General features: G+C 39.6%; 1 pseudogene; it reads left to right on the top strand.

The window, feature by feature from the left end:
- Positions 1 to 6,726, top strand: part of LOC102910153 (small ribosomal subunit protein eS17 pseudogene) — an 88,936-nt pseudogene extending 82,210 nt beyond the window's left edge.
- Positions 6,727 to 15,168: the final 8,442 nt, after the last annotated feature.

The following is a 15,168-nucleotide window of genomic DNA, read 5'->3' on the forward strand; positions in this document are numbered from 1 at the left end:
CGGTTGAGATCTGTGATACGCAGCTGCTATAATGGTCTAAAACTCAGGAGGGAAGCTTAAAGCAAAAATATAGATTCAGAGGAATCCCTTCCCTTATAATCAATTGTCCAGGTCCCTTGCAAGCCAAGCACTGACCAAAGTAAAAACCTTAAGAAAAAAATCATCTCAGATACCTGAGATAGCTGAAAAAGAAAGATGGCCGATTGCGAGTCCAAGCCCCTTGGCAAGCCTTGGCAATGTTCACCTAACTCCCTTTGCAGCACCTCTAGATGCGAAGAAGAGTTCTGTAGGTTTGTGGACTTTTACCACAGCCTCCACCTCCAGGTTCTTATATTCCCCTGCAAGGGGAAGCTAAATGAGTTCCAGGATTCTAAATATTATAGCTGAGAAATCTCTTAGCTTTGACAACATTTTTTTTCCTGAACTTAGTGAATTTTAGACGCAGTCTTCTACTCTTAACCAGCTTCAAGTATCTGAGGATGAATGTGTGTGTGAGGTACAGTGGAAAATGCCGGTGCACGTGCATTTGTCAAGTTTCCAGAGGTATAAGAACAGCAAGAGACAGATGAGTTTTCAGCTGAGGCAGGAAAAATTGGCTTGAGGGTCACATTCAAACACTCAACTTTGGAACCATGAAAAGGACACGGAAAAGTCTTGATATACATTCATGCACCCATTCATTCATTCATTTAACAGGGCCTAATATAAGTACCAAGTACTGTTCTAAATACAAAGGAAGCAAGAGTGAACAAGAATACATTGTTTTTTTTGTTTGTTTGTTTGTTTGTTTTTGTTTTTTTTTTTTGTAGCTTGTTTTCTGTTTCCCAGAACCTTGGCTGATGTCTAAAATATAAAAGAAGACATCTTGGTTCTCATTCATCCATTGGCAGATGAATGGTTTGCCTTCAGGATGGGGGCAATTTCTCTACTGAATTTGCATCTTCCCAGTGACCATAATTTGTATAAAGTTGACAAGAAACTAACCTCAATATCTGAGAGACTTGTAAAAATACAGTGATTGACTCCATTCTAAGAACTTCTGGTACAGCTACCCTGGATGGAGGACCAACAACCTGGCATTCTAAAAAGAACCCAGGAAAGGCTGATGGTGCTGGTCTGGGTCCACTCTGAACTGTCTTAGATGAACATTCACCTACTTTCCTCTTCTGGATAAGGAGTCCTCTACATTTCAGGATAATCATCCCAAGAAAAATCTGGAACAAACAGAACTATTTCTTGCATTTTTTTATTTTCTTTAATTTTTGTTGTGTATAGTGTATGCACGTGTGTGTAAATATAGGGGAATGTGCACATATCCGTAAGTGAGCAGAGAAAGCTCAGGTGTCCTCTACATTAGGTGTCCTCTCACTGAACTTCAGCTTACCTATTTGGCTACACAGGCTAGCTAATGAGCTCCAGGGAACCTCCTGTCTCTGCCCCCCAGCCTTAGGGTTATAAGAATATTCTGTGGTGATATTTTATTTGTGTTGAAATGTGGTGATATTTTATTTGTATGTTAATAAATAAAGTTTGCCTGGAGATCAGAGGAAATAGCAAGCCATTTTAAGTAAACACAAAAGTCAGGCAGTGGTAGCACATTCCCTTAATTGATCACTTGACAGGCAAGGTCTCTGTGTGTTCAAGGCCACACTAGGGAACCGAGTCAAGCGTGGTGACACACGCCTTTAATCCCAGTACCAACCATAGAGACCTGGAGGTCTGTACAGACAGACAGTGACAAGGACGTGAGGTAGCTAGGTTAAGAGCCAACGAGAGGGCAGAAAAGCAAGGCAATAAAGGCACAGGTAGACAGGAAGTAGCTCACTTCGGAAGCTGCCGCATGGTGAGGTAAGGTTAGCTGGTGGCTATTCCTATTTCCCCGATCTCTAAGACTTTCACCCCTATATTTGGCTCCATGTTTTTTATTTAATAAGACCACTTAGAAATTCATCTACAATGTTGCACCACACCCAGCCTTTTATATGGGTGCTGGGAATCTGAACTCAGGTCCTCATGCTTTTGTAGCAAGCACTTTACATACTAGGTTATCTCGTCAACCCTCCCTTCCAGTATTCTTAATATGATATTTAGCCATTCATACTTTACATAACTGGTAAGTTTTTAAAATATGGAAGCAACCTAAATGTCTGATTTCAAATATTATTCTGCATGGTTTCAAAACTGTATTGGATGTGTCCCTGAGCCAACATATTAAGATCAATGTGAGGATATAGAGTTAATAATTATAACACACTAAAGTGCCAGCAAGTACTAGGTAAGCAGTGATAAATGCTAGCAGCTAAGCATTATTATCTCATACATGATTTGTGTAATTAGTTGCTTTATGGTTTTCATACAAAAAGGGTAAACTCAACAACAATCAAAATCTATGTCCTAACTCATCAAATTTATAGGACTGCACAGTATGCATTTGAGAGAGAAACCACATTTCTAATCTCATTTTTTTTCACTTTTGTTTCAGACTCAACAACCGTATTTCATTTTATTTTATTGTAATAAATTATTATGATTCTCTGTATGCCATTTTAAATGCTTTGTTAAATAATGTTAATCCTGTGTGTAAATAAATAGTTCTTCATTCATGTATATAGCCCCTCCATGAATACTTAGTATTTTGGGTTTGATATCTCAGAATCCCTATTTCTTCAGGACCCAGCTTGTTAGTGCCCTATCTTACCAAGCACCATTAGCATACAGCTTCTTCTTACCATGTGCAATAAATGATACCCACACATAAAAATGCAGTCATTACACTTGTTCTCTCAGTCAACTTTTTATCCTATTAATTTGCATAATAATAAAGATTAGATCCTATGAAATCAATCTGCTGCAAATTTTGCTCCCTGCTGTAGTTCACAAGTTTAATTTGTCCCAAAGCCTCATGAGTGAATAGCTTATTCCCCAGGACAGGGACACTACTAGAATTTTGTGGAACTCTTAAGAGTGAGACCCAGTAAAAGGTTTTGAGTTTATTGAAAGTATGTCTGAAAGCTGCTGTGGGACCTCAGGCTTCCACCTGTGTCCCAGTCATGGGATGCTGTCTTACCCAGACCTAAAACAATAAGGCAACCAATGAATCATGAGCTGACAGCTTGAGAATTACAAACCAAAAAATTCTTTTCTTTTTCTAAGTTGATTATCTCAGGTCGTTTGCAGCAATAATTAAAGGTTAACACACTACCTTTCTATTATGAAAATGGTTTTGGACAGAACAGAATTATTAATTTTTTTCCAATATTTTTGCTAACTACTTGAGGATTTCATACACTCTATTTTGATCATATTCACCTCTCCCAATTCCTCTCAGATCAATCCTACCTTCATGTTGCATTCACTCATTCAAAAACGCAATTGAAAGCCTTGTATATGACATGCAGTGTGCAGGACATTAAGAAAGTAATGTTATTCAAAACTAATCTTTCAGGAACTAGGACCTAGTAAACAAGCTCATAAATAAACAGGGTTTTGTCATACTACAAGATACATGTTATAAATACTAAAAGACAACCTCAATGACATCTGTTGTATGTCTGCTACACGCCCAGCACAATTCTATGCATATGATACAATAACACTTTTTACTCTCATACAAGCACCACCATATCATTGCATTACTAGTTTAGGAAACTCAAGCCTGAAGACTCCAAGGTTGTATTATAAGAGGCAGGTACAAACCTTTACTTAGGAGCCACATTCTAAATGTCTCTGTAGTGCTATTTTTCTGTAACTGATTATGAAGGAGAATTGGGGGTGGATATTTTGAGGGAATCTTTGGACCTAGTGATACAAAAAGGTGGGGGAAATAATTAACAAGAAGAGAGAAGGGCAGGACCTCTAACAGAGAAGACTGAATATCAGAATGAGGTAGGACTCTGGCCTGGAACCATGGGTTGAGAGAAGGCTGAGTAAGCAGCCTGAAGTAATGTGGTAATGACCCATAGAGCCATTGGAGGGTGGCCACTGTAGCAAATTGCAGTGCCAGCCCTCAGGAGACCAACAGCCCCACACAGGAAGTAGTTTTATGTAAGGATCAAAATCAGTGCTTTCTATAGACAATTCATCATCAGAGCTGGAACTGTGAGATTTAAAGCCTGAAGAGGCATAGTCATTGGGAAACATAATAGATTTTGCAGACAGATATTGTTTAAGAACTCTGTACCTACTGGCATCCTGTTCATTAATGTGAAAATGATATATTCGATTCATTAATTATTTTTCATAGCTAGATCAGAGTCCTCCTTACATTACCTATTGCTATCTTGGAAACTACTATAAAATCTAGTAGCATAAAATAATCATTAGCTATGAGGCTCACAACTTTTCAAGTTAGCACTATAGTGAGTTAAGAATAGCTTCATCAGCTGAAGACAGCCAGGATAGCTTGACTGGGACCGTGTATGGGGGGTATTGGTTCTGTATTCCAATAAAATCCCTAGACTCTGTCTCCCATTGCATCAGTTAGGAATGAAATTTCTAAGATAGCTTCTTTATTTAGCCATCTACACCTAGCTAGACTAGTTGGAATAGCCAAAACTTTCTGTGTTTCTTTCTTCTTATACCCTCTTCACACAGCTAGCTTGGACTCCCTGAAAGCATGGTGGACTTAGAGCAGTCAGACCCATTGCATGGCATCTGGCTTCCCCTAGATCAGAGTTCCAAGATAGGAGTACAAGCGAAGCATCACTTCTGCCAAATCCTGTTGACCAAGCCAATGTCAGTCAGCAAAGATTCAAGTGGAGGGAATGCACATGTCTTTTTCCAATGTTGGAGGACTTCAAAGAATTTGTGGATAAGTTCTTTCATAACAGAGCCCTTCCTACAATCCAACTGAAACACTGTGCTTGCCTTACCATGACATTTGAACTGAATTATAACATAGAGTTATGACCAAGACATAATAACAAAATCCTCAATGAACATTGTCTAACAGAAGAATTAGTGAAAACTATGAAGATACACCTTATGTTTTAGATACCTCCATGGGTTTGAGGAAAACAGAAAAAAGTAGCCCAGATATATGACCTGAATTAAGTCACAAACATTTTACTAAGGTACCAAGATATGTGCATATATTTACAACTTCATAATAGTCATACTGTATATGTATAACTTTTGTAATTGTATAACCCTATGATCAGCCAACAATAATTGTATTACATTGATTAGTGCATAGCACTTACTGAGTTTGCCACTCCAACAAGCCCTTCACAAGAATTACCTTTGCACATAAGTTGAGATCCATAGAGCCTATTAAGTGTTAAATTGTGCTCATAGGGTAAAATCCCAACATACTGTGCCCCAGAATGTAACTGCATTTGGAGAAAGGACCATTAAAGAGGTATGTAAGTTAAAATAAAACACATCATAGTGAGAGAGACTAACTCTATTTATTGGCTTCTTTATATGATAGATATCAAGAAAAGACAGGCAAAAATGGAAGTCTATGGAAAGACAAAAGGAGAGAATGTCCATCTGTAAATCAAAGAGAAAAACCTCATAGGAACTCAGCCCAGACAACACCTTGACCTCTTAATGTCTAGATTCAAGAATTATGAGAAAATACGTTTATATTATTTAAGGCACCGAGTCTGTGGTGCTTTGTTATGCAGTTTCAACTAACATGGTGCCCTAGGAACTATGGGAAATAATGCCCTCCAACAGCAACTTAGGGAAGTTGCCTAACTCTCACTCATAAGCCTTGAAGGAAGAGTTGTGGTTCTTTCCCAGAAGCATGGGACTGGAAATAGCTCACAGCAGCAACAAAGCCATCTCAACAGATCTTCTAGAATAGAAGCAAGAAAAAAATAATCAAGCATAGAATTAACTACACTCCTCCCAAGAAATATCAAGAAAGATACAAAGTCCTGAAAATAAATACAATCAGATATGGACTCATTTTATTTGCCTAGGATTGGAGGGCTTGAAGGCTCCAGGATAAATATAAAACATTAAAAGGGTTTTATTTCCCCAAAATTGGAGAAATTTTGCCAATCATACTTGCTTTTACAAAGGAAACAAATTCCAAGATCCCCCATAAATCATAAAGTGCCAGAAAATCAACTTTTCCTTGCTGTGACTCAGAGAGCGCCACTGCCATCCTACTTGCTACCATAGCCTCACCGTGGAGGCAAACAGAAGGGAAAATGAATGGCCGAAGTGGGGAGTAAATTGGTTTCTTGTGCTGCTATTACAACACAGACTTGGTAACTTAAAGTGACAGAAATTAGTTCTCTGTTTTGGAGACTAAAGGTTCAAATTAAGAATCTCCAGAATGGCTTTTACCGGGACCCGTCAACACGGGCCGCATTCACATCAAGACTGTAAAGAAGGTGTCCCGGGTCATCATCGAGAAGTACTACACGCACCTGAGTAATGACTTCCACACCAACAGGTGCGTGTGCAAGGAGATCACCATTATCCCTAGCAAGAAACTCTGCAATAAGATAATCAGCTATGTCACACACCTGATGAAGAGGATTCAGAGAGGTCCTCTGAAAGGCATCTCTAATCAAGTTGCAGAAAAAAGAGAGAGAAAGGAGAGATAATTATGTTCCTGAGATCTCAGCCCTGGATCAGGAGATCACTGAGGTAGATCCTGACACCAAGGAAATGCTGAAGCATCTGGACTTTGGCAGCCTTTCTAACCTACAGGTCACTCAGCCTACAGTTGGGATGAATTTCACAACACCATGTGGAGCGATTTGAATCTGTTCTGCCATATTTTCAATAAACCTGAAAACAACTTTAAAAAAAAAGAATCTCCAGAATGACCTTCAAGTGTGAGCAGAGGTCATACTCCTTTGAGGCCCTCATGGAGAACCTCTTTCCATTTAGGGTGGTGACTGGACTTGGGGCCATGTCAGTCCCCTCTCTGCCTCTGTGGTTACAGTATCTATTCCCATCTATCCCTATATCTAACACTCTTCTGATTTTTATTGATAGAGTTTTTAGGGCAGGCCCAAATATCCAGAAACCCAACTACCAATTCAAGATCCTTGACTACCACATCTATAGTCTCCTTTTATGGTTATGACATATTTTATAAATATAAAAATTACAAAATATTAGTGAATATCCCATTTGCATCCATAAGGCAACATCTACAGACTCTGGGCATTAAGGTTAATACCGCAGGGGCCATTGCTGATCCTGTCCCAAGCACCCTCCACCTTTCCCTGGCAAACAGACAACTAGCAGCTCTGCTGCTTCACCACCAAGGCCATTTCTGAGGCTAACTGGGAATATCCATCTTAAGTATACACATAACTGTTCCTTGTTTTCCATTGGCTGAACTAGAAAAATGCCATGTTCCCTAGTGATGCGACTCTAGATATATTTCATTTATATCACATCTACATGTATTGTCTTTAAATCATTCATTACTGACAGGCTGTCTCAAGGACATATCTCAGAGTGCACATTTTCCCAACATGACAAAAATACTCAGGTTTGCAGAGCTGCAACCTTCTCAGAAATAAAGCCATTGGAATTCTCTCAGAAGTGTGCTTGAAATACACAGAAACTCAAGTGGAGCCAATGCCCAGCACTCAGCCCTGAAGCAGCAGGATGGAAGTGTGCTGGATGTGTTATTCACAATGCATTAAGATGCATCAGGATATGCTGTCTGTTGACTGATATCTGAAGGCTTCTCCACGTGGGTCTGAATTACAGTTGTCCAAATGCAAAAATTAGAGGAGTAATTAAGAAGTCAGAGTAGTGACAGACATGGTGACAGGTACAGACGTGGCTTCCAGCTGCTCTTTATGACACTGGCTCCACCAAACAAGAACAATTCTGAGGGAAGTCTGGGGTAGGCAGCTTCTCCAGACCTTGTCAACAGCTGGCTTTGCAGTGTCTCTCGGCAACCGCTTGGCACAGTCTGTGGGATATCCTGCATATGGTGACTTAACCACTCGTGCTGGGGCTTTGGGTGACCCTCCACTTTCTCACTGTCCTTTACAGACATTCAGTTTCTCAATTCTTTCTACCTCACACTATATAGTTTGGATTTCTCTGGTTAAACTCATTTTTCCCACAATATCTTAGTTGCTTAGTTGTTATCCATAAAACCAAACTGATACATTGAAATATCTTTTTGCTATGTACAAGACAACTTGCATAGCACTGAGCCTGGTAGGTTTCCCAAAATTTAGTTTGACACTTCTATTTCATCAAAAAGAAACACCCAGGAGCCTTTTAAATGAAAATTTCTGGGCTTTGAAATCACCAATCAAAAACAAAAACAAAAACAAAAAAACACTGTATTTGCCCATGAAACCCAGATCTCCAGTTCATCAATGCTTCATGATGTACCATGTTAGGGCCACAAAAAGTGCCATTGAACAGCACTGTGGCCACACACTCCTTCACACTCTGGATTAATAAGGCATTTATGTTTTATGTTTCTGTGTTTGTTACATTGTGTCTCTGCCTTCACTGTGCAGCATTGGGAGTCACCTGTCTTGAGCTGAGTTTAAGGTGAACGGGCTAGTCAAGTCCTGGAATCTTACAAGTAATTTCCTAAGTAGAAGAAGTTCCTACAATTGTCAATGAAAAAAAAATAAGTTCAGAGGAGAAGTAAGGCTCCCAGAGTTGGCAAGTATCACCTCAAACTCTCCTTCACCCCCACTTCCTCCAGAGTAATTAGTGACTCATTCTGCCATTTTGCAACTTTCCTGGAAGCTGGACCATCTGATTTATTCCTTCTTCCCTCATCCCACATGGATGGGAGTTTTAATGTTAATAAAATTAAAACAAAAAAAAATTCTGAGCTTTACTTCAGATCTCCTCAATTACAATCTCCAGTGATTAGGCCTAGGATTCTTCACTTTAATAAGTCTGTTATGTGACTCCTTTATACACACAAGTTAAAACAGTTACATAATTGCCAAGACTTAAATAATTTTTATGCTACTAAAAACAGGAGTTCCATGTATGTAATAATAATATGTTAAAGACTTAAAATATTTCACAATGTATTTTATTATATTTGCTAAGTAAGTCCAAAATCTGCAATCTTCAGTGGATAGGCATGGCCTGAGATCACATGACAGTAAAAACTTGTCATCTCTTGATTCTTTGATTAATCATTGGCTATCTGTTATGTGCTACAATAACCTGGAGGCAAAGATCATTTCTTGCCCCCAGGCCACGTATATTTCAGTGTAAAAAGTGTGAATATGACTATAACAACTCTCACTTTTATATACATCATTTCATGTATATAGCAACCATTCAAAAGAGATATTCTTGAGCTGGGGAGTCCACTCATTTGGCCAAGTGAGGTTTGAGTTCAGTCTCCACACTGTACCTACCAAAGCTAGGTGTAGTGGTGCACAGTTGTAATCTAGTTCCAGGGAGGTGGAGCTATGCAGATCCCTGGGATTGCTGGCTAGCCAGATGAACATATTTGATGAGCTTTAGGCTAATGAGAGAACATGTCTCCAGAAAACAATTAAGTAAATAATAAATGGTAGATGGCATCTAGAGAACATGTGAGCTTGTCCTCTGGCCTCCACACACACATTTACACTTGTGTAGACACACATATACTCACACTCATTTTCTAGGTAGGAAATGAGAAGTTTAAAATATGTTGAGCCCAACAGCAACCTTAGCCTTCTCACCCCTATGTTGTTCTATTCCCTGCAGAATAATCTAAGTTGGTCATGTTTTCCAGATGCTATAGATATGACAGGTAATGAGCAGACAAGAACAATGAAAAGAATAAAATATAGATGTAAATTAAGCCATAAAGTCATTTGGGACCATAATGAATTCTGATCCATGTCCCTTCTGTCCATCATTTAGTAGTTACAAAGCAAATTTTTTTGTTGCCCTAAAATCTTGCAAATACCTGCTTTATTCCTTTTGTATACAGAGGTGATTTGTTAAGTGGCCCTGATCATGCCCAGTCCTCACTATTATATGTAAAGGGTAGACAGTCTGAACTTCCAGAAGCCTAATACACTTCTTAGCTATGGGAGGTCTGAGTTGGTAGGAGCCTAGGAAATACTTTGCTTTGGCTTGTCATACTATTAACATCCAAAATCTTTCTATTAGTGGACAGGACTCCTCCAGGGCTAAAGAGACTTCTATAATCTCTGTAAACCTGTCTCAAAAGATTAAGACACAATATTCTCCATTCTTCTTGCCATTCTGATAACAATAAAGGGGAGAGTTACTAGAAAATAGACTGTATTTTTCAGAGCAATCTGGAAAATCCTGGAGGCCATAACTGTGAGGAAAAAGGTTAGTAGCAGAGAGGAAATAATCAAGAGGAAGTAAGTGAGCTTTACAAAGCTAGGTTCTAGGTGACCTGCCTATCATGAGGGTCCTTCACATCCATATCCCCAGGATCATGCTCATTGCCAAGACACACAAGTCCTGCCTATTCCATCCTGGCTGAGCTTCTCCAGATTTTCTATTGCCACAAAAAATATCTTGGAAACATGATAGTGTACAAATTCTGGGTTCCCTGTTTCTCTCCCCAGCGTGACACAAGTTCTGTTACATGGTTCTAAACCCACCTTGTGTCAGCCTTAAAGCTGGGTCTTAAGTTCTTTTATTAATGGTATCTTGCAATATCACTATACAAGATTCATCTTTCCCATACGACACAGTCAGAAACACTCCAACTGTGCCTTAGAAAACTCAGTGCAACCTAGAAAGACAGTTGCTATGAGTCCCTAGCTTTTCAGTTGGAAGATAGACTCAGAGCAAACCCATAGGTCCACTCCTCCTCTAACCAGAATGGTTAAATCCAGTGCCAGGAGCCTGACGGAAGCTGCACTAAGCCAGCTACCTCATCCTCAGTCTTCCTCTGCCTCTTGCCTCAACCACAGTTTGCCCTCCCTTTCATGAGCACAGGTAAGATTCTGTGAGCATTTGCATATGCACAAGAAATTGCAGGGGAGGTGGAGCTATCGAAGCCGGCCATTCCCACACACCTCCCTAGGAACAGTATCAGAAGCTGAGTTTGCACCAAGTCTTCAGTAACATCAGAAGAAGAAAAAGGAAGGAAGAGGCATCTGCAGTCAGTTTCCATAAATCTACTTTGATTCCGCTTTCAGATAATTTTGATAACTGTTTTGATTGGATTTCATAACATGGATCAAATCTCTTTGTGGATAACTACACAGAAGCATATTTCTCACTGTGTTGGAAACCAAGCTGCCGCCTGTCATAGGGAATCCTGCCTTTTCGGTGCTGGGGCTGGAATTCTGCAAACTCTATTCTGCTTTGACAGCTGTTCCCTGCAAGACCTGTGAGTAGCAGGTGCTAGAAGGAGATGACAAGGGCAGACCAAAGACAGAAGATATGCTCCTCCGTGGCCTTGTTTTGCTTGTTTGGGATTTTTGTGAGAAGGTGTTACGCTCTACAAGTCAAGGTCAGCTGAGATCATTTTACCTACTGGTACCGGCTGGTTCGCTTTCCTTTTTCTCCCTTTCATTCTGAGAATGAGTTTCATCAGGATCCCAGAGAGATCAGTACCACTTGTCCATATCCTCTCTTCAGAGGTCTGAAGTATGACTACACTTGCTCCCTTGGAAAACACTGGGACTGCTTCAGGCTAACAGGTGGCTATCCACATGTTCATTTGGATACGCTGACTCCCCTTAACCTGTGACTCAACCATCACTAGGCCCTGGAGTCCTGCCTGGGATGAACAGCATCTGTCCCACAGATGGGAAATTGTAGGAAGGAGTATAACATGAGAGGTTTTATGAGCCAGGACAATGGTGAACTAAGCTCAGTTCTGCCCATCCCAATACCACATCTCACTATAGGGATGCTGGCAACTGCAGTGTGTCTGTGGCTTTTATTGGATGCAAGTACTCACTGCCACACAGTGTCCTTTTTATACTTGAGTGTGAAAATGCCTCTTGATAAACTAGAGTGATGATGGTCCATGCCTGTAATTCCAGAATTTAGGAAACTGAGACAGTAGAATGAACAATTCAAGGATAACCTTGGCTAGATAGTGAGACACTGTCTAAAACATACATGCGTATATACATACATACATGAATAAATAAATCATGAATGTTTTATTGGCTACAAAAAAGGTTATTGGAGCCAGGCTGTGGTGACACGTGCCTTTAATCCCAGCACTCAGGAGGCAGAGCCAGGCAGATCTCTGTGAGTTCAAAGCCAGCCTGGTCTACAGAGCAAGATCCAGGACAAGCACCAAAACTACACAGAGAAAGCCTGTCTTGGGGAAAAACAAAAAGGTTATTTGTCCCCACAACCTCACTGCTCAGCAGGTGTGTGAAACTCAAAACACTGAGACCCACCGTCCTACACAGATACAGTTGGCCTCACTGTATCCTGGACCTGCTAATGCTCATTTCCATGTAATTATAAGCTTTTTATCTACTGAAAACAGTGATGCATGAAGTGTCTTCCCTACTAGTGAATGGAAGATGTACGTATTTGTCATCCTTCTTTCCTCATACCAGGCTCACAGATGTTCTCTAAAGAAATAGTAAATTCAAGGTTTCAAATGAGTATTAAAACTTGTACAGTTTGTCTAGACTCTTTGAGCTCCTAGAAGAAACTTTTTATGATATTCGAATTAAAATACAATTACAGCCCTTTTCTTCCTCCTTTTTCTCCCTCTGGCCCCTCCCAGCTACTCTCCTTAAAATCCCTTTCATGCTTCCCAACTCTCAAGTTGACAGTCACTTTTTCTTATTATTATTACATGTATGTATGTGTGTATGTGTGTGTGTGTGTGTGTGTGTGTGTGTGTGTGTGTATTCACAAACATGGGATGGGCCCCCTTACATGCTGTCCAGTGAAGAATGGGCAGCCCTGAAACCATATGCACACAAAGAAGAAATGTTTTCTTTTTTTTTTTTTTTTAAAAAGGGAATTTAGAATATTTGATTAAGGCAATTTTGATGTACAATGATTTTTCAGCTTTTGTTAAACCTGTTTCCAAGATAGTTGCTTCCACTCACATGTTTGCACTTGGTTTTCATTAATCTTTACAGCCATGAAATACCTTGTGAAAAGGTTCACTTATCATAAATGACTGTGCAATCCATATTAGGTATATTAGGTAGAGGTCACTAGAAAGGTACAGGTCAGGTGACCTCTAGAGGGCAATGCTAACTGTGAGACCTGCTGAGGATGCCTTTCTCTTTGCTGCAAAATGGAAACAAATGAGCTTAGCATTCGGTGCCTACTTCTATAAAGATAATTGAATTAGAAGTTGCCAGGGTGAATAGGCAAAGCCCTTGTAATTAATGTGGGAAAAACTTTTAAAACTCAAGTCAGAACTGTGGAAGGTAAAGATGCCCATATACATGTTTACACACATATATATAGCTATATATATGTATGTGTTGTGTGTATACAAAAATATATATACAAATAATATATATATATATATCTTTTTTAAAAAAATTTCTAAAGTTGTTCCAGCAGGATTTTTTTCAAGACAATTAATACTTTCTCTTTGTTGTAACTCTCAGAAATCCAGGATGTGCTAGATTGTAACTGTCTACATAGCTAGACTGTCTTTTCTTCCAACAGCCTCTTAAACATCAAAACTAACATGTTAAAAACCTCAAACAATTTAAGCTCGTGTGTGTGTGTGTGTGTGTGTGTGTGTGTGTGTGTGTGTGTGTGTGTGGTATGTGAATATGGTATATGTTCATGTGTGAGTATATCTATATGCGCCTGTGTAAACACATGCAGAGGCTACAGGAGGATATCACTCCATCATTTGCCACATTATTGCCTACATTCAGAGTCTCTTATTGAACCTGGAGATAGGCTGGCAGCCAGCAAGCCCTGCTGATACTTTAGTTTCTACCCTTGCCACACAACACAAGGTTACAGACCCATGAGCAGCCACACCTGGATGCTTATGTTACTGCGTGGCTGTGAACTCAAGTATTCACATTTGCACAGCAGGTCTTCTTGCCCCTTTAGCCATCTCACCAGCTCACATTTTTCCTTTATTGGAAGATACCATGTACCAAGTGTCTAGATCCAGAAATCCTAAAGCCATTCTTAGTAGCATCCTGTGTATTGTTTCTAGAAATGCATCTAACATTCTGCATATGGTATTTCTTGGCATTTATTCATGTTGTTTATTGATCCCTTTCTAACTTCTTAAACAAAGGAGCCGGGCGGTGGTGGCGCACGCCTTTAATCCCAGCACTCGGGAGGCAGAGGCAGGTGGATCTCTGTGAGTTTGAGGCCAGCCTGGTCTCCAAAGTGAGTTCCAGCAAAGGCGCAAAGCTATGCAGAGAAACCCTGTCTCGAAAAAAAACCAAAAAAAAAAAAAAAAAAAGGAGCCAATCTTTGATTTTGTAATTCTGTAACTTAGTAAGCACTAAGTCACGAAATGTGAACCCTTCCTCACCCTACCTCTTTGTTTGGGGCTCCTAGTCCCATCTTGGGAGTCTGTTTTCTCTTTCCAGATTATAGTTATGTCATCCTCACTTGGAATATCTGAAATTTTCTATTAACTGTCCTAACTCTAGGATGATATATTTGCCATCCTCGTATCTTCCTGATGGATGGTTCCCCTAGTAACATGAGTTATCATCTCTATTTCACAAGTGCTGGCTTGAGAACTACTTTACCAGAAGTAGACACACTTACTCCAGCTTGATTTGAGCTACCACTTTGTCATGGAGATCTCTGCCCTTTCACTCCCAGTCTCTGGTTATTTGCTAGTAAAGAATGTCACTCAAAACAACAAATATTGCATCCTGGTTTTTTGGTTTTTGCACTCAAATGATCTGTGTCTTTTAATTGGAGAATTGACACCATTTACTTTTAAAATTATTGTTGAGAGATGTTTTCTAGTCCCTGTAATTTTGTTAGCGGTCTCCTGGCTAGTTCAATCGCTCTTTGTTCTTTTCTTTGTCTTATATTTATATTAAGGCCTTGCTGATTTCCTGAGATTGGCATGATTTAATCCTTTTCTAATTCTTCTTCATTCATCTACTCCTTTCATGAAGTTCTTTCCTACACTCTCATGTCTAAGGCTTTCTTCTTCCTCTGTGTGTAAGATTCTCTTGTATCGTCTGCAATGTATATTTGGTCACAAATTATTTTAGATCATGCTTGTCTTTAGATTTTTGCTTTTTATCTTCCCATTGGTTTTTAAATATAGCTTTGTTG

Source organism: Peromyscus maniculatus, chromosome 4 (assembly GCF_049852395.1).
Source record: "Peromyscus maniculatus bairdii isolate BWxNUB_F1_BW_parent chromosome 4, HU_Pman_BW_mat_3.1, whole genome shotgun sequence".
NCBI lineage: Eukaryota > Metazoa > Chordata > Mammalia > Rodentia > Cricetidae > Peromyscus > Peromyscus maniculatus.